The sequence below is a fragment of the Emydura macquarii genome, unplaced genomic scaffold (assembly GCF_026122565.2).
Source record: "Emydura macquarii macquarii isolate MOO-44397 ecotype Brisbane River unplaced genomic scaffold, CSIRO-AGI_Emac_v2 contig_2768, whole genome shotgun sequence".
Taxonomy (NCBI): Eukaryota; Metazoa; Chordata; order Testudines; family Chelidae; genus Emydura; species Emydura macquarii.
The window spans coordinates 18,401,493-18,421,770 of record NW_027132905.1 but is presented as its reverse complement, the minus strand read 5'-3'; the positions used below and the strand labels follow the sequence as shown (position 1 = coordinate 18,421,770).

Below are 20,278 nucleotides of genomic sequence, written 5' to 3'. Positions count from 1 at the left end.
AAGCATTGTTAATGGAGAATGTGCACAGACATGGATATGGAACATTAACTCTTTACCATCTTTTGCATGGATAAGAGGCACAGGTACATATAGGAAACAGACTTCTCTTTCCATTATGATTCAGATGGTTTTTTATGTTACTGTATCTGGAGACAGAGAAGGTCAGAGAAACATAGATCCTATCAGCTGCAAAGTTGCTTTTATCCTGTAATTCAGATATGTCATGTTCTCTGAAAAAAGATTTCTAGAGTTTGAAGATTCTATTCAAAGCTGTTTCAATAGCATTCTACTGTAAGACAAATTGCTGTTCATGTTAGCCTTTCAAAGTGAGTGTGCTACAGTCAAATTGCCAAAGCAACAAGAGACTGAATATAGGACACGTATTTACAAGGAGTACCTCTTTAAAGGCACTTAGACTAGTTTGAAACTTGATATGTGCTGAACTCTTTACAAATATTTTATGTTATCAGATACATGATGCAAAAAGATTCACATCGGCAGAGCCTAACTTTGGAATTAGTTGAGTAACTTTTTTTTTTAAGTTTCACAAAGCAGTTTTTAAAACATGTATCAGTCTTTTGTTCACGTTGACCGAGATTTTTAAAGGTATTTCAGTACCTAAACATAGTTTCTATAGTTAAGCTCTGGACTAGGCTTCCAAGGGAGGTTGTGGAATCCCCATCATTGGAGGGTTTAAAGAACAGGTTAGACAAACACCTGCCAGGGATGGTCTAGGTTTATTTGGCCCTGGCTTGGCTCAGGGGGCTGGATTTGATGACTTTTTGAGGTCCCTTCCGGCCCTACATTTCTATTATTCTAAAGATGCAGACAGGCGTCTAGTGGGATTGTCAAGAGCCATTATTTCCCCTGGGAGTTAGGCACCTGGTAGGATTTTCAAATGTGCCTCTGGTGCCTATCCGCATCTTTAGGGGTCTAAATACTTGTAAAAATCTGGCCCTTAGTGTTGTGGGAAGAATTCAAATCAGTAGCCCAGTAGACTGAAGTCATTTTTTTAACCCACAGAACTGCGCTAGCATGGACAATAACTATACAATCTATAGCTACATCTACACTGACAGTGGCAAATTTGCTGCCGTCAGATCAATTTTTCCGGTTCGATTGAGTGAAAGGGAAAACACGCTCAACCAATCTGGAAGTCGATCTAATAAAACCATCTCCAAAAAAAAAAGTGTAGTGCTGCATTGCTGGGTACGCATTTCCCGTCGGTGCAGCATAGTGGAGACAGCGCACAAAACGGACATTACGAAGTGGACAGGAGTTACACAAGCTACTCTACTTAGCTTGCGTAACTCCCATGGCCTTTGGCTGAATTTGCTGGTCAATGTAGACCAGGCCTTAGACCTGACCTGGGAAACATGCATGTGCTTAACTGCACGTACATGCATACTGTCATTGAGTTTAAAATGCATCAAGCTAAGTACGTACATAAATCTGTGTAGGACTGGAGCCTAGGACAGTATGCAAACAAAAGTGGTTGAAAAAATATCAAGGAGGTTGCAAGACAAAAAATATTTGTCATTCATTTTGACATATGTACTGCAGCAAACATACTGTAGTGTACTTGATACAAAATATTACTAATTATTATTATTTATTTGTATTACTAGAATGTCTAGTAACCCCAGTCATGTACCAGAACCCCACTGTGCTACATGTTGTACAAATACAGAACAAAAAGATGGTTCCTGCACTGACGAGTTTATAAATATAAGTGAGTTTAAGACAAAAGATAACAGATGGATACAGATGAAACTCTAGTAATGTCAGACTTCACTGCAGCACTGTCTCTGCTATTAAATCTTTCCTGAGAAGTGTGGTAAGCCTGCTGCTTTTTGTGAGATAAAGCAGGTTTGTGGCTAAGGAAGAATTGGTGACATTCTGGTGTCTCGGTGATATTTTATTCTGCAGCTTAAAAAAAGGATTCTTCATAGATAATGTCAGCAATTTTACTTACACGTGTAAGTTAAAATTTAAACAAGATAGAAAATGATAAAACTTTTGTCTATATATCATCATTGGATACTGCAGCATTCTTCATTTAAGCTGACATTAGCTACAGTCCTTTTGTTGCTTGCTTTTTAATTGCTGGTAGTGCATAAAATGGTACCACTAGTGCGATATACTTGTTTTACAGTATTTTTAGATCTGTTTTATTTCCATAAAGAACTGCTGACATGTTCAGCCAAACTTGTAAAAACCAGAGACAGTATTTTACAAAAACTTCATTAAACTGTCATGTATCTCTTCCTTTCCTCTCATTGCCTATTAGCAAGATGTTGTGTGTAGAAAATCACTTAGCATTAGCCAGAGTTGTGCAAAAAAAAATCCACTGAAGTCCCGACATCTGAGTGTTTCTCAATGTCATTGTGAGACAGCAAATTGCTCCATTTTGCATTTTTTGTACTTTTCCTCCTCAAAAAAGGGTCCATTTTCAAGATGAGCTGAGAAAAATTGCATTAAAATGGGCCACATTTCAAATTATATTTGGCCTATTTTTGAGCAAAAGCAGATTCACAATGATAGCATATGAAAACTTACCCTTTCTCTTGTGTTTAGCATGAAAAAACATGAATAAAAGCCAAATTTTCAGGCTTGAAATAATCTGAAACAAAATGCAAACAATGTTCACGATTTTGAACAGTCTGCATTTCCCAGAGCTACAATCCAGCACAAGTGACATCACAGCTGGCTAGTTACTTTTAAAAGTTATTAATCATTTCAGGCATAACTCCCCTCCAATTTTTGTTTTTGCACTCACATTTTCTATTTTTAAACATATTTTTCTCTGCCCTGTTGCTATACCCAAGACTCACACAATTAACAGAAGAAACTAATAGAGACCCTAGTCCAAAAACTGGTTCCATGTAGGTGAACCTTTGCAGCTGTGCTGAGCCCACCGACTTCAGTGGAACTCCATGTGGGCTCACTGGTCTACCCACCTGTAATCAGTTTCATAAGGGAGGCCTAAGACAGTAACAGCACAGGGGAAAGGGTGAAACTGACTTTACCCAAAGTAGCAAACTTCAAAAACATTTTAAATTGTAGACAGCACTTCGGAAGTCAGCAATCTGTATTGTGGCATGAATTGGATAGGAGGGTGAGATGATAATAAATAATAATAATAAATACATAAATAATAAATGTACAGTGCCTAGCACAATGGGATCCTGGTCCATGACTGGTGCTATACTGCAATACAAATAATAAATATGACTACTAGTAGTACTTTTCACTTATATAGTGATTCATATTGAGAGGTATCAAAACAGTTTACAAAGGGCACAAATCCTTTGATAATCATCAAGACAGCCCTGCAAATCTGTGGATCATTTCTGCAGATTGTGGCTCGGATGCGGATACAAAGTTTGTATCCATACAAATCTCTAGTCATCAATGTTAGGAACAGAAACACACAAAAATGTGTGGCTTGTATTGAGGTTTTGGTAAAAATCTGTTTGGAAGTTTGCCTGAATGTGTCAGTGGGTCTTTAACAATGAAGGAAAAAAGCACTTAGCTCTATACAAGTACAGGTGGATGTGTGTGTACATGTGTGTGTGAGTGTGTGCGTGCATTTCTTAGCTCCATACCAGCACTGGGGAATGTGTGTGTGTGTTTGTGGCTTTAGATTCACAAACTCTGTGAAAACTGATGGGCAAATCTAACACAGCTATAAGAACATAAGAAAAGCCATACTGGGTCAGAACAATGGTCCGTCTAGCCCAGTGTCCTGTTTTCTGAAAGTGGCTAATGCCAGGGGCTTCAGAATGAATGAATAGAACAGGTAATCATCAAGTGATCCATCCCGTCTATCGGCCATTCCCAGACTCTGGCAAACAGCAATTCTTGCCTCTCCTGGCTAATAGCCATTGATGGATCTATCCTCCATGAACTTATCTTGTTCTTTTTTGAGCCCTGTTATTGTCTTGGCCTTCACAACATCCTCTGGCAAAGAGTTCCACAGGTTGACTGTGCATTGTGTGAAGAAATACTTCCTTTTGTTTGTTTTAAACCTGCTGCCTATTAATTTTATTTGGTGACCCCTAGTTTTTGTGTTATGAGAAAGGGTAAATAACCCTTCCTTATTTACTTTTTCCACACCAGTTATGATTTTATAGACCTCTATCATGTTCCCCCTTAATCGTCTCTTTTCCAAGCTGAAAAGTCCCAGTTTTATTAATCTTTCTTGCTTTTCCATACCTCTAATCCATACCCCCTACAATTCATTGCTAACTTCATCCAGTCACTGAGTTAACACAAGAACATGATGACATGACAAAACGGAACTATTTTCTGTACCTATAAATTATATCTATATATGTATTCAAAAAGAAGCCACACACTCTTATGGAATAATCTTTCATACACATTAAGGTAAAATTACTCTTGTGCTGACTGCAGTCTGCATGCTATCAGGATCATTTCATGCAGAAAACTGGAACCAGCAGCACATGCAGCTCAAATAAATCAAAATGCAAGCTTGTCATGCGTCTGCATGAGACTGTCAGCCTGTTAGTTCTGATGTTAGGCTTGTCACAGACATATACTGTTTTGTGCCTTTTAAATTTATAAAAATGTGACTTGACTTTCAGAAAGTGCCTGAGGTGAGTACAAATTGTGGGACCTAAGCAGACTAAAGAAAAACAAAACAAAAAGCCTTGGTGGTAGCATTAATACTGTCAGGGATTCCAGTCTCCATTTGGACAAGCTCCGGATAACCTCGCCTTCTCCCAGCATCCCAAGACACCACACTAGATTCCCAGCTAGCAGGCCCGCTGACAGCAATTCTGGGGCCCAGGGTAGAATGGTCAATGTCCCCGGAGGGGCCCTAACAATAGCAACGGGAGGGGAGGGTGGACTAGTGGTGGAGGAGGGACATGGTGGCGAGGTTAAGCAGGGAAGGAGGGTGTGTGGACAAGAGGAGGGGGGAGGAAAGTGGCAGCAAGTGGGCCAAATGGGGGAGGGGTGGGCCCTGGGACAGAGCGGGGACGGAGTGTGGCCAGGGCGGGGAGCTATCCTCCTCGAGGGGAAGCTTCCCCTGCTACCCATGGCCCAGGCTGTTTTAAAAATCACCGGGCCCCTGGGCAATTGCCCCCTTAGCCCCCACCTGCTGGAGGGTCTGCTGGTTAATGTCAATACATCAGGCAGTCTTGTCCACCTAGACATTGGAGCTGTCAAGGCAAAAGAGGTGCTGCAGCTAGGTCCTTACTCTAGAGATATCACAAAAGAAGGGCAGTGTTCACTTCTTGTCCACCTCCACAGGGTGCTTTACCCCCACCAGCTATTTTACAACCTTACAAGCCTCCTCATGCTGCCATCACATGTGACCCAGCATGTCCAGCCCTTCTGAAACAGCCACCTCTCTCTTCACAGATGAGGATACACTGGGACTGTGAACAGCCAGAGCCAATATCCTTCAGCTGACTCCTGTGGCCCAGACAGTTCCACCCCAAAGCAATGTTCCACCCTGCATGCAATTCTGATGTCAAAGGAAAACATCCAGAGGCCAGGAGCATCATTGAACAGCTGTCAACACTGCCTTTCAGCCACCCCTGAAAAAGCCAGCTCGGTCCGCTGACCTTTAAAAGTTCACTCCTTCTCTCTGCCCAAGGGAATGTTATCTACAGCTAATGCTGAAGAGGATGCAGTTACAGACGAGCATCACAAGGCAAAAGATGGGGGCGAGGTAAAGACCTGAAAGATGGTGAAGTCCTGATCTTTCCTCTTGACTTGTTGGCAGACTGGCATACAGCATGAGCATGTCATTCCTTTATTATTTACAACCCTTTCTTATCAGCTTATGCAATGTCCCCCCCACCCTCAGTCACGCTGCAACTATCAATGGAACATGGCTTTGTGCTGCAGCTTCCCCCAGTATGCTAAAAATAAATAAATAATAATAATCAAAACAGATTTCTACATAAACAATAGCTCGCGGAGTGCTTTTATGTAATACAGTTCTGCTCTTAAAAGTATTCCTACCTACTAGCATCGAAAAATGGATGCATAAAAAATGAATTTTAGTGGTGGACGAGGAGGATTTCATTTTTATTATATCTCCTCCGACATGTTCCAGGAAGGCACACTGGCTTGAAGTTAGTTGCAAACTATGGGGAGATCGTGGAGCTATTGTAAAACCTTATTAGCCAAGTGTAAATCTGTTCTTCTGATAAAGGAAACAATGATAATGAGCTACAAATGTTTTCCTAATACATTGCTCATCTAGAGGTGTGGGACATTAGAAGCTGCAGAAAATTAGAAGCCAGGGGCCAAGTTCAGCATGTATTTGTAGGATTACTGGTACTACACACGTTTTGAGGATGGAAACTACTGAAAATTTGGCCTAGAAGCCTGGGTATGAAGGTGTCTACAAAAATACACTCATGCTCATTGAACTTGTGCAACTAACTACCCATATATGTGCACCTATAGCTTTTATTGGTGCACCTTTCTACTCATATTTGAAAGTTCAGCCACCACTGTTGCTGTATAAATAGCTCTGCTTTGGTAAATCACAATGTATTGTCTTGAATTAAGAACATAATGAAATATATAGGCAAATCATTCTAAAGTTGCTTCATTGTATTTGTTGCTTGAAATGTGGATTTCTTGAAAGGAAAATAAAATTAAAAAAAATCAGGCACCACAATCCATCTTTACCATACCTTGAAATTAAAAAAGACAGAAAGAAGGCATATGTAATACATGGGATCTCCTTGCCAGTTTCATGAGACACATCATTTGGAGCCTAAATTGGACCTTCCCTTTACCACTGAGATAATCTGACAATTTCTGTGTTATCTGGTTTTCAACAACACACTAATTACAACCCCTGCAGTGGGAGTTAAAATGCAGCTTATTAGCACATGAAGCTTACTTAGCTTTGTCTACAGTGAGCTCATCTTGCAGTCACACAGCTTTATATAGACTAGTTACACAATCATGATTGAGGCACAGGTCTCTGACTCATGGTGAAAGCAGTACCCAACACACAGCCTGCTATGAATTCTTAAGTAATTAGTGAACTGATACATTGGCTAACAAGAGGCCAATTCAATTAGATCTGTTTTGCCTCCCCTCCTCACCTGTCTACCCAATTTCATGATAATAAATTCTTTTAACCCTGGCTACAACTTCTTCAAATATGTGTAGGTGATTTTATAAACATAGCAATCCCAGGTGATTTGGGGGTGAGAGTGAACTAGCAGATTAATTGCTAGCAGGCCAGCATTTAATAATGCTGAGTTATGCAGTATTCAAGTGGAAGATTACCAAGAGCAAGTTCCAGCACAGCTACCTATTTCCACTGAATTTAACTGTAAGTTAATTATTGGGATCATTACAGATGTAATGAGGCTGGATACATAAAGGATGACTATAAAACTGCTGTCATTTGAGGGAACAGCATTTTAAATAAACAATAACAAAACAGTTTAAAAGTTTTCTGCAGTTTATTAAGTTTATTAAGAACTAAATGGTTCTGATTTGGTGAGCATAAGAAAATAGAATTGTCACAGTGCAACACAGCATAGCCAAGCTAATCTGTTTGGTATCTTGTCTCCTAAAATAGCTAAAACAGGATATGTCAAAGGAAAATGGAATTCCTGTAATCCACATAATTCACCTCACTGTGCCATACTGTACCAAGGAAGGAGGTTTCTTCCAGACCTCAGCTGGAGATCAGTCCTGAAAGATATTTAGCTTTGTGATTTTTATCTTAGCTAGTGTCTCTGCAGGCACTATTTTAGTGAAATTAATGTCCAGTCCTTTTATGAAATATACCAAACTGCTTACCTCAGTTACAATGGTTCTGCGTGTATGTATAATTACATATAAAAAACTATGTTAAAAGAACATTAAAGTCAAGCACTCAAAAGTTAGGAAATCCCAGAATTAAGGTTGCTGGCAAAAGGCATGTTAATAGTAATTATCCATCAAGTCCCAAAAATTGAAGTTGATATCTATAAAGAATTAAAGGATAGTAGCATAATTAATGCCAGTCAGCATGGGAGTAAGGAAAATAGGTCTCATCAAACAAACTCAATATCATTTTCTGGGTTGAAATTACAAGTTCAGTTGACAAATGTAACTCAGTTGACATAACAGATTTGTGTAATGCATTTAACTTCGTACTTCATGACATTCTGATTAAAAATTAGCATTATACAAAATCAATATAGCACATATAAAATAGATTTAAAACTAGCTAACTGATTGATCTCAAAAAGTAATTTCAAATGGGGGATCATCATTCAATGGAGGGTTTCTAGTGGTACCCCAAAGGATCCGTCCCTAGCCCAATGCTATTCATTATCTTTAGCAATGATCTGGAAAAAATGTAAAATCATCATTGGTAAAGTTTGCAGATGACACAAGAATTGGTGAAGTGGTAAATTATGATAAGGACAGGTCAGTCCTACAGAGAGATCTGGATCTCTTGGTAAAATAGGCTCACCTGAAAAACATGCATTTTTAATATGATCAAATGCAAGGTCATACATCTAGAAACAAAGAGTGTATGTCACATTTACAGGCTGCGAGACTGTGTTTTAGAAATTAATGCCTGTAAATGGAACTGACAGATCATGATGGAACCAGCTGAACATAAACTCCAATGCAATACAATAGCTAAGAGATGAAACACAAAATCCTTAGATGTATAAGCAGGGGAATATCAAGTAGAAGTAAGGAGGTGCTTAAGGCCTTAGTGAGATACCATTACTGGAATGCTATGTCCGGTTTTGGTGTCCATACTTTAAAAAAAATATGTAACAAATTGGAAAGGGCTCAGAAAAGAGCCACAGGAATTATCTGAGATCTGAAAAACCTGTTGTGATGAACTGGGAAATATCTGTATTTTGTTTTTAAACGAATATAGTGCATGCCTCTGTGTGTTTGTTTATGATGGGTTACTTGCTATGGAGTGAGATCAAAAGGGGTTGTTAGAGCAAGCAGGAAAGGTAAAACAATAGCCTAGATAAGGAGCATTCCAGCAAACACTCAAACACAATGGCCAGGTTTATTGAGGTGAAGAGGCAACTCCTTGGGCCAGTGCTGGTGACAGAGCTGGTTGTGCCAGGGCAGGGAAGAGGGAGGTGTAGAACGTTAGCGGACCCTGGTACCTAGAGAAGAGTGGGAGTTGAGTGAGTGATGAATGTCTGCCTAAGGAGTGTCAGCGAGTGCTGACAGGCTGGCAAGGAATTACACAGAGACAGAGAGAGCCTGCTGAGAGCAAGGCAGTTTGTTTCTCCCAGCCAGAGATGGGGATTAATGGGGATGAGGGAAATTTACAAAAGCTGGCAAGGAAAGATTAAGGTATAAGCAAGAGATTATTGCCCCTTGCTATATGTTCATTGTACCTTTGGGCGAATGAATAAATAATGCTTTGTTTGGAAGATGTTATTTTTGATTCACTTTATCCAACTCACTGGTCACAGGTTCCCAGGGTGAAAGAGTGTCCAGGTATCAAATGCAGTTGGGCCTGTCATATTTAACATGGTTGGGAAACGGCACCTGTAGCCCAGGGATCCCATCTAAGAGTGGTTGGACTGCATGGTTCCACCTAAAGTGAGGTGCAAGAAGCCAGGTCAAGAGGGACTAAGGCATGTAAGGTACATTTCACGCTTGTAACCATGATACCTGCTTTCACTGAGAGACTAAAGCAATTAATCTATTTAGTTTATCCAAGAGAAGGCTAAAAGGTGACTTGATCACCAGCTGTGAGCACCTACAAATGGACAGGTTTCTGATAGTAGAGAGCTCTATAATTTAGCTGTCAAAATATAACAAGATCCAATGGCTAGAAGCTAAAGTTAGACATATTAGAAATGAAGTGCAAATTTTTAGCAGTGAGAGTAATTAACCATTTGAACAACTTACCTAGGGGTATGATGGATTCTCCATTATTTGAAGTCTTTAAATAAAGATTGGATGTCTTCTAAAAGATATGCTTTAGCTGACCAGAAGTTATGGGTTTGATGCAGGAATCACTTGGTGAAATCCTATGGCCTGTGTTATGCAGACTAGATGATCATGATGGTCCCTTCTGGCCCTAAACTCTATGAACATCCACTGGGTGACCAGTCAGATCTCCATTAGCCTCTGAAGTGGGTAATCTGTGTTTGCTACTAAGTCCAGGAGCCCTTTGTCACAGCAAGCAGCCTTGCTGCTAAATAGCAGGCCTGGGCAAGTTATGTGGGTGTAACAAGGCCAATCTAGTTTAATTAGTCCTGCTTTGCTAAGCCCACTAGTTAGGGGCTGGCTATGGAGGAGAAAAGTTGAACTGATTGGGGGCTAGAGAGCTGAGCCACAGGGGTAGAACTGACTTGTGGTGACCCCTGGGAAGTAGTCCTGGGCCCACGGTTCCCCAAGAGGAACAGGGAGCTGAAGAGAGGCCCAAGAGGAATGAGAGATGCTAGGCCAGAGAGGGGTGAAAGATGGTCTGGTAGGGTTTAGTGTTGTCTGTAGTGCTGAAGTTCTATTTGGGGATCCAGAGAGAAGCCCTGGGAACTACTGCTTTGTGAACGAAGAATGTGAGACCCAGACAGAGGTGACCAACAGGAGGTGATGACCCAGGGGAAGGCACAGCAGCCCTGCACCTAGCCACCAGCGAGTGCTATCTGGTGAGTCACTTCTATGCACATGGGGCTTGCTCTAGGCTGGGAACCTGTAGCAAGGGGTTAAAAAAACCACAATCATGCATCTGGATTTAAGGTTCCATTGGGTCATTATTCTGACATGACAAAATAGTCAGAGCTAGAATGTAAGGTATGATTTAACAGTGTGATTATCTTCATAAATCCCATGAAACCCCTTCCTACAAAAATTGCTAGGCCTGTTTTGTTTGTTGTGGTTTGCTGTGCAGGGTAGCATTAAACCAAACATACCAACCCACACCCAAAAACCTACCTGCAAACTATGGATTAAAAAACTGTGTGAGGAAATTTACATCAAAGCATTACAAATCTCTGCAATTTTATCCTGAGTTTATTTTGCATGAATAGAGTAAAAAGAAAAAAAAAGTGGTGGTGAAAGAGATCATCTTCTTGACTCCTAACTGGGCTTTTGTGGGACTGCGGTTTCCTAGGTCCTTTTTTATCTCTGACTGTTCTTTCAGTGGGTTTTCTCCTGACCTGTGGGAGGGTGCACCCCTAGAGGTGTGGGTGCCAGATTTTGTATAATTTTTGGTGGTGCACAGAATGGGTCCAAGTCCTGCCCTCTACACCTGCCTTTTAAGCCCCTGGGGACGGGCGCCAGCCGGGTCCATGTGGGAGTAGTGTGTACCTTTGGTCTCCGGTGCCAGGGGGCCAATGCTGGCATTAGCTCCCACCCCCCCACCGGGGGTGTGTGGCCTATGCTGCCTCAAGCAGTGTGGCGACCGCCCCCACCTCCCAGTCCCACCCCTTTCCCAAGTGGGCCCAGCCGGCGGCCCCCTCCCCCCCCAAGGCTGGTGCCCAGGGATCTGGCCCCCTCCCCCCCAGTACGCCACTGCCTATGCCTAGAGGTCTGTCTTTGTCCCCTTGCTCTTTTCAATTTACACCCTGTTTCTATGCAATCTTGTCCATTCACATGGCTTTACCTGACCTCACTCTGCTGATGACTCATGAGCCTACTTGTCCCCTCATGCTGATGCACAAGGCTTGGGCATCACTTCAAACCCACATGAGTCCTATTTTGATGGTTTAAATGGGATTCTCTTGCCATTCATTCCTGCTTCTCAGCCTGACTCTGACTTCTCCTCTCAGCTTAAATGTTAAACTGTCCAAAAGTCCAAATTTCTTCTTTTCGCTCTTAACCCCGCTCCACTTGTCCCTTTATGTCTGTTAACAAGAGCACCGTTCTCTCTGCCATGCTTGTAATCTCACTGTCCCTTGGCCACACAGCCAGGCCATGTCTATATCCTGCAGGTTCTTCTTGCAGAACATTGGTAGGATCCATTCTTTTCTTTCTCCATTATAGTATCTCTCTCATTCAGGCCCTCATTTCCGATCTTGACTACAGCAATATTTCCTGTTTGGTCTCCCAACCTCCCATATTGCCCCCAGTCTAGACAAAACGTTGTCACTAAAGTTCTCTTCCTTGCCTATTATTTTGTCCATATCACTCACCTCTTTGAATCCCTTCACTGGTTCCCCTTCTGCTGTCACATCGGATTCGAGTCTGCAAGTGTCATGGGAGCTGTATATTGAGTATTAATGCGCTGATTATACCCTGCAATCTACAACACAAAGCAGCTAGAGGGTGGAAACTGGTTACCCATTTCTCTCAAAGAATAAATGTATAGCAGGGACCCCAAACTTGTAGCAAAGGACTAAAACATGAAGGCTGAATGTAAAGGTCCAGGGCAAGCTCCATCCCTGGTTAGTGTTTGAAGAATCACCTGCAAAGTTGTGCATTGCATTATGGAGATAGAATAAGGAGTTGATTTATGCAGAACCCACTACAATGTTAAAGAGTTTCTTAATCACATGGGGATTCTTTTTGGGTAAGAAGACTGCATGGGTGGTATATAGCAGCTCGATGCAATCTCCTTTCATGCTTTTGAAGTAGGGAGCAAACAAAGGGGCATGGTTGGACTGTTTCTGCTCTAGCACAGTTGCTAGGTGTATTTTAAGGTAGGCTGAGTTTGTTCTGTAGTGTTGGGGCTGAATTGGCCCCTGATGAGCTCAAGGATCAGGAAGCTGCACAGATGACACAAAACCTTTTCCTCCACTTTTCTGGTCCTGTACTGAATCCACAAAGCTGGACCAGAGATTCTGGGCCTGTGACTCTAGAGAACTGGCAATCCAAAGGAAATCCAAAGAAGAAAGAGAATCTTCTGCATGGAGAGCTATTTTCTTTCTTTATGTAACAGAGGAAACAATATTCTAGCTAAAATTATGGAAAGACCTAAATTCTAAGAAGTGGTTCTGGCTTCTAATGGATTTTGTCAAAGTGAATTATTTTATCTACTTATCACTCAATTTATTGGACACTGAGAATATGTTTGGTCCTGGGAACACCACTGAGGGAACACCAGGGGCCCTGGGTTGATGTCAAGGATAAATTTGACCCAATCACTGTTCCCAGGAGCTCATTATATAGCATATATCCACATCTAAAGAGTAAATGATACATTGTTGATGAAAACATTATATTCGCTTGAGACAGTTATATAACAGTACATATTTGACAGAGTCCTAATGCGGCTTTACAAATACTATTGAATTTACATACCATTGGCTTTCTAAATAGAAAGCCATTAACTGTATTCACTCATAACAGTGAGTTATTCTCAATTTCTAAAATGAAAACTTCCCCTGCAATTTTACCTTTGCCCTAAATTAATTATTTTAGGATTAAAATGAACAGGAACATTCTAATCCTCTGTAAAATTTGTGACTGCAATAAGTTAAGGAAAGGTTTGTCACTGAAAGGTTTGCCAAATATTATTGGTTTTAATGGAAAAAGAGTTGTCTTGCTTTGCCAAAGATTTAAAAACTTGGCAGTTGAACAATGCATCTGGTTCTGTAGGCTGAGGCCTGATGTGGCTTTGTTTAGAAAACTACATTAAAGTTTTTATGTCCTTTATTTTAAGAACTTTTCTTTATATTTTTTAAAAGTAAAGAATTTGTGCCCCATCCTGCAAGCTGCTGAGTAGAGCTGTGAGAAACTTACTTTCATTTCATGCAGAATTCTGTTTTTTTTTGTTTTTGTTTTTTTTTTAATTTTTTCCATTTTGAAACAAAAATAAAAAATTTGAAAATTCCCAGGAAATGAAAATAAAAAAAGTAAATCCATTTTGGGTCAACAAAAATGTTTTGTTTCAATGAAACTGAAATACTTAGTTTTTTGATTTTGACCTCTTCTACAATTAAAAATGTTTTAAATAAAAAATTCACTTTAAAAAGCAATTTCAAAACAAAACAAAAAAACCCCAAAACAAACTATTTTAACCCGGAAATGTTGAAATGGGGCATTTCAACATTAGGAAAAAATGAAGCTAAGCATTTTGATGATAATTTCATCTAAAGCCACATTTTTTTTGCAAAACAACTCAATTAAACAAAAAAGGCATTTTTTGTCAACCAGTTCCAGTTCTGAGCATTCTTCTCTCCCAGTAGATAGTCATGATAGATCAGAGTCCAATATTAACTCAGGATTGGGCTCTATAGGTTAAGTAGTTAAATGGAAAACAATTCAGGAGAAATCTCTCTATAACTTGAATATTTGATAGCCTCATTGCTATGATTTTTGACTTAGGGTTTTAGTCTCTATAGTAACATCTGTTCTACATCATAGTGCTAAAGACTGATGTATTTTCTTTTAAAAACCCACATTGTTTATTTCTGTAAAACAGATACACTGAACAATCTCCATCTGAAATATTTAACATGACATTGAAAGTCAACAAATTTAAAGTTGAAAAAGGGAACACTTTTTTACACAACACATACATTTTCAGGGGTCACACACTGTCATAAAACAATTCATGTCAAAATCTCAATAGGAATCCGAACAATTAGACATTTATATGGATAATGAAACCATTCACAGTTAGATCAGATCAGATGACAAAGTGGATGTAAACCTTCATGCTTCAGGGCATAAACTTGCAGCTAAACAGAGGTTAGGAAGAAAATTCCCTTATTCCTTAATTATTCATTACTAGGTTTCGTGCACCTACCCCTGAAGCAATTATTTAATGGACATTGTTAGAAACTGGATATTAGGTTGGGGTAAAATCTTCAAAAGTGCCTAAAAGCCAGATTTTTCATAGGCATTTAGGCATCTAAAAATGCAGATAGGTGCTTACTCTGAATTTCAGAAGTGCCAAGGCAGATTTCGTGCCTATTTCCCTATTGAAATCAATGGGAGTTTGGTGCCCAGTCTGCTTAGGCATGTTTCTAAAACCCACGAGGCTCCTATTTTGGTTCTTAAGGTACCTAAATACCTTTGAAAAATCTGGCTTTTAGGCAGTCTGAAAATTTTATCCCAGATCTCTTATGATAGAGTTGGGCCAACTGTTCTGCTCTTATCATTCCTGTGTTCCTAAGAAACCAAATCTGAATTTTGCAAATAGTCTCTGTATTTACAATGGGCCAAACCAAACCCCTGGATTTAAATGCACCTAAACCTTTTGGGTGATTGAAAACTGGATCTGAATTGTGCAGCTCAAGCCAATTGCCTGATATTTTGCCAGTGGCCAAAAAAAAAAAAAAAAGATTTTGTGGTTTCTTCCTCTTGTTGAGGACACGTTACTTTCCAGTCTGGGTGTGTATTAGGATCACATTCAGAATCTGAATCTACAGTGTACATATGTTATCACTGCCAGTTAATTAATACAGGATCATTATTAGAGATAGTGAACTGCAATTTGCTGTGCTGGTTCATTATATATTTTGCCTTCATGCACACACTTATAAGAGCTAGAGACTGAGTTTTGTACATGTAATATTACAGTTCCTAAAATGACCATAGATGACATACAAATCCTAATTTAAACTACTCTGTGGCAACATTTCAATCTAATTTAATCTGCTACTTTTCATAGATATGTCATTAGATATCTTCTAGGATGTCCTTTTTGGAGCCACCCAACTTATTTATTCTTGAGGAAGCATTTTTGAGTTCCGCTTGTGTTAAAATAATGCAGACTATGGAAAAAGCAAATATCTCAAAGCATTAGCTATATGTTCATCTGGATTCCTGGTCCAGTTAGGAAACTGGGAGGGATAGAATGTGCTTCTCGTCTATGCCCCAATGATATGCCTTTCCATTTGCTGATGATGCAAAATTGACAGGGAGTAATCATTAAAGTGGAAAAAGATAATAACACACCTCAGAATGATTTAGATGGGGAAATAAGCAGATGAAGAGCCTGTGCAACTCAATGTACAGAAAATTAAGGCAGTGGCGTAGCTAGGGGGTCGAAGGGGCCATGTCCCTGGGTGCTGGCCTGGGGAGGGGCACCGACAAGGCCCTCCTTGGAGGAGTTGCCCTTCCCCCTGTGGCAGGCAGCGAGGGCATCCTCCCTGCTCCTCTGCCCCTGCACTGGGTACAAGGAGGAAGCCGCGTGGACCAGAGCCCATCACGCCCTGCCTGCTGCCAGACAGCCCCCGCCATCTCCACCGCATGGGGAGAGCGGGACACAGGCCCCAGAATCTGCTGCTGCTGTAGCCAACAGGGGAAGGAATGGGGGAGGGCGGGACATGGGCCTGCAGACCATCCCCCCGCGCAGGGCGCTGCTGACGGGGAAACACGTTTGCAATGCTGTATTGATTGTCAGTCAACATAATAGTGGTGTTCAAGAAACACTGTGGGGGAGGGGTGGAAGAGCCAAGAGAATGGAGATCAAGGTCTAATGGAACAAGCTTCATTGTATGGATAGTTTGCATCAGCGAAGTCATTGGGAAACTTAAGCAAAACAAAATAATGCTAAAACAATCCTTCGACATCTGCAGAACTGCTCCATACAATAGTTCATCTAATTTTAAAACTGACATTTAGCCAAAGCCAGAGAAACAAATCCTGCATAAGGCTAAACCATTCCTTTTTTTGAACTGGGAATAGTAAAAAATTCTAGAAACTCACTGGAAAAAACTGAAAAATAAGTAATCTAACAACACTTATTGCCTCCTTTGCTCTGTGGATAACTACAGCCCCTTGTTTAAGTAGTGAACAGAATTGTTTTTCATAATGCACGTTTTAAAATCGATTCTTAAAAGTTCAGTATGTGATTCAGATATTCAGGTAGGTCAAATATCATCCTCATTCATAGAAAATAATACTTCGCACTTATACATTGCATTCACCTAAAGATCTCAAAGTGCTTTACAAACATTTACTGTTTGTCTTTCAACACCCTTTTCAGATATTACAGATGAGTATTATGTATATTTGAAAGATGAGTGTAAAAAGAGGCATGCACAGATAAGTTGTTTCTTTCCCAAGATGACACAGTGAGTCAGTGGCTGAGTCAACACAGAACCTAGGAGTCCTTTTCTCTAATAACTAGACCATATAGTCTAGAAGAATCCCAGTGTTGGATCTGAGAAGTTCAAAGAAAGGAATTTAAATGAAAGCCTTTAATAAAAGATACTGGGTTTATTTTGTATTGTTCCTTTGAAATGAGCATGACTCTTCTTTGCATCAATGCTAAATCATCATAAAATTTGCTCCTTTCTATAAAAGTTTTATATTGTTTTCTCATAAAAGCCTGTAAAATATATACATTTTTTTCTCTAGAAAAAATTAGATAAAAATATATATTCCTCCCTTTCCTGTCTTACTCTTATTCCAGATCTTGATGGTATAATACTAATCACCATAAAGCTTTCATCTTAATTCTCAACATAAGCAGAACAGCAGTTAAATATAGAAAAGAATAGAAGCATGCAGTGCCTTAAAGTTCCTCAGTAGTGTGAGATCAGTGATATGGAGCTTTATTTTATGCTCATCAGCAGAATGAGGAAGATCTCTGCTACTTAAATATTACTTTGGCTCACATGCAAATTTACCTTATTCTTTATTTAACAGGGTGGCATGTCATATATGACTGTTGCTTATCCAGGCACAAATGAAAATTAGAAGAATGCAAACTGTTTTAGCACAACTCTGGATCCAAGCCAGGAAATTCACATGATTTCTTTGTATTGCAAAGGGGAAAAATCCATTTTAATTACCATGAATTCAGACAGCTCTCCTGCTGATTAACAATTTTCCAGTTTGCTTTATGATCATTTTAATATTTTTACAAGAACCTAAATTGTCTCATGTTATACCAGCTCCCACCATATTACTACATCTAAATGTTTATTATTTATTGCATATATTATATGGCACCCATCAGTGCCATATCTGGGCTTGCTGCACATGGTTTAAATGAAAGCAAAAACATTTCCCAGAATTAACATACCTTAATGCTTTTTAGCACCAGGAATTTAAAAAAAACAAAGAGAAGACATACTTTACCAATGTGGGAAAATGAGCTGTTCATTATCGAGAAGCATTGGCCATGCTTCCTAACTGTAAAGACCTGGCTCAGGATTAGGCAATTTCCAGCTGTAGCAGATTCCAGATAGAAGGGTTTGCTCCTGTGAACAGTTTGGCCCTTTGTCCCTGGCTATTTTGAGCCTCATCTTTGGGACAGTTAACCTTTGTTTTCCAGGGATGACTGCAAATTGCATAGCAGGACAGAGTAGTGGTTAATCTCTGGGATAACTGGACCTCCGGGCATATGGGACTCTACAGACTGTAACCAGCAGAGGTACAAAATTACCTTGAATTTCACCTAACATTTTGCTGTTAGCAGCAGAGTTTTGTGTTTAGAATACGTTCTGAAGTTCAGCGACACTCACTAATTCTATCTCTCTCAGTGGAGTTGTTGACATAGCAATACGTAACCAACAAAAGCAAGGGCAGGCAATGGGTATATAAAATAAGTGTGTGAGCCTGGAAAAACCTAGAACCACATGCATATTTACTCTTATATGGGCCCCCTTAGACTCCACATAGAAGTGGCTCATTGTAGAACTCCGGTGATTCCTATTGTATGAAAATACAGTATAGATGAGACAGTGCATTACAATAAATAGGGTTTTTAGAGGTCTTTTCTAAAGGATGCTGTTTTTAAATAGGACATTTAAAATTATGATTTTATCTACGTAGATTTGTTTTATTTTGTCAAGAAAATGGAAAAAAATTCTAGTCCCTGGTGAGGAGAGTTGTATTTTACACACACATTCCAAGCAATGTTAATGAGAATGATGTATCTATATGGAGAGGAAAATAGACCCTCAAGTCATTATGGGCCAGATGGAGATGTGGGATGAGGCTGTGCAGGTTGAGATATATTGACCTTGGCCCATCATTAATAGCTTCACTGGTACCTTGCAAGATTGTTCTAGGAGCTGTCATCTTCCCAAGGCACCAACTGCAATATGATCCATGAAAAATCATAGCCACCAGTCCTGGGAACGATCCTATGTATTTGTCCAGATTGTAGGAAAGGCATTGTGGTGGCAGTATTTATAATGTGGAGTTGAATGAACTGAATGGTCAGTGACTGACTTTGTAACAGAGGCTAGGTCATAGACATAGCAAGCTAGTTGAAGGCTATGTTAATAAGAGAATCTGCACAAAGGGCCATCTGTGGAAAGGTATTTAGGTACCTAAAGATGCAGATATATGCCTAACGTCTGAAAATCTCAAAAACCCTACTGAGCAGATATCTGCATCTTTAAGCACCTTTAAAAATCTGGCCTTAAAATACTTGAGTTACATTCTCAATTACTATAGCTCCACCGAAGTCAAGAGCTAAACTGATTCCCACTGGTTTAAATGGGACGTGCCTCGACCCTTTTGCAAATCCCACTAGCAGGGCCAGCATTATTGGGTGGAGGGGCAAAGGGGGCATTTGCCTCCCAATGATCTTTAAAGGGCCCCAAATTATTGTAAAGAAGCCAAAAGATGCACAAAATTATCAAATGTTAAGTAGTAGTGCAACAGCAGCAGATTGGAGAATCTTCATCCTTTGTATAAATTATAAATCACAGCAAAATACCGAGAGAAGCCAAATTTTACTCCTTTAAACTCTTAGAGCCCTGAAAAATCTTGTATTTTAACTAGCCCCTGGAGTCCAGGAAGGGTGGGGGTTTTGTCTGTTTTTTTAAAAAATAGTGACATCCAGGCCTGATGGACCATGGTTGACACTGTTCATGCATAATACTTCAGTGACCTCAGAAGGTTCTTGCTTTAGGAGACTTTGTCTCAATCCATGGTCTGTTAGTCAGGTTAACTTCTGTTCTAATTAAAAATGACCAGTTCTAGACTCCAGCATGATATTTTCCCTTCAGAGAAAGCTTCTAGAAGCTGACAAGTAAGAAATGCCAGATGAGGTCATTAGACTCTTATGCCTCTTTCAGCAAGGCATAATCTCTGATTAGCAAATTTCTTTTTGCTTTTAGGGATAACTCTAGGATGGTGGGTGATGGAGACTGACTGACTGTACCAGGTGTCTGATGCCCCCTGCCTTGGCACACTGAGCATGACTAAGCATACTTTTTGAGAAAAGAGCAGTGAGTCTAGACCTCCTAGAGAAGCCACCCAGGATCAGCTGCTGATAGAACCAATGAGAATTGGTCATTAATTCTAGAATGGACTGGAGTAGGCAGAAGCCAATCAGGGCTCAACAATCAAGGTAGAAGGAGCTAGCTGCTTCCTCTAGGGTGCAGTCCTGGGTGGAACTGGAACATGGTGGGGGAGGGGAGAGGGAGATTTC

General features: G+C 40.2%; 1 long non-coding RNA gene across 1 annotated transcript; it reads left to right on the top strand.

Annotated features, from left to right (window-relative positions):
- Nucleotides 1–7,295: 7,295 nt before the first annotated feature.
- On the top strand, nt 7,296–20,057 carry LOC137165284 (uncharacterized). The gene is made up of 3 exons (XR_010923315.1): nt 7,296–7,336; nt 10,512–10,640; nt 19,965–20,057. It is a non-coding gene; the product is annotated as an uncharacterized lncRNA (long non-coding RNA).
- The last annotated feature ends 221 nt before the right edge of the window (nt 20,058–20,278 follow it).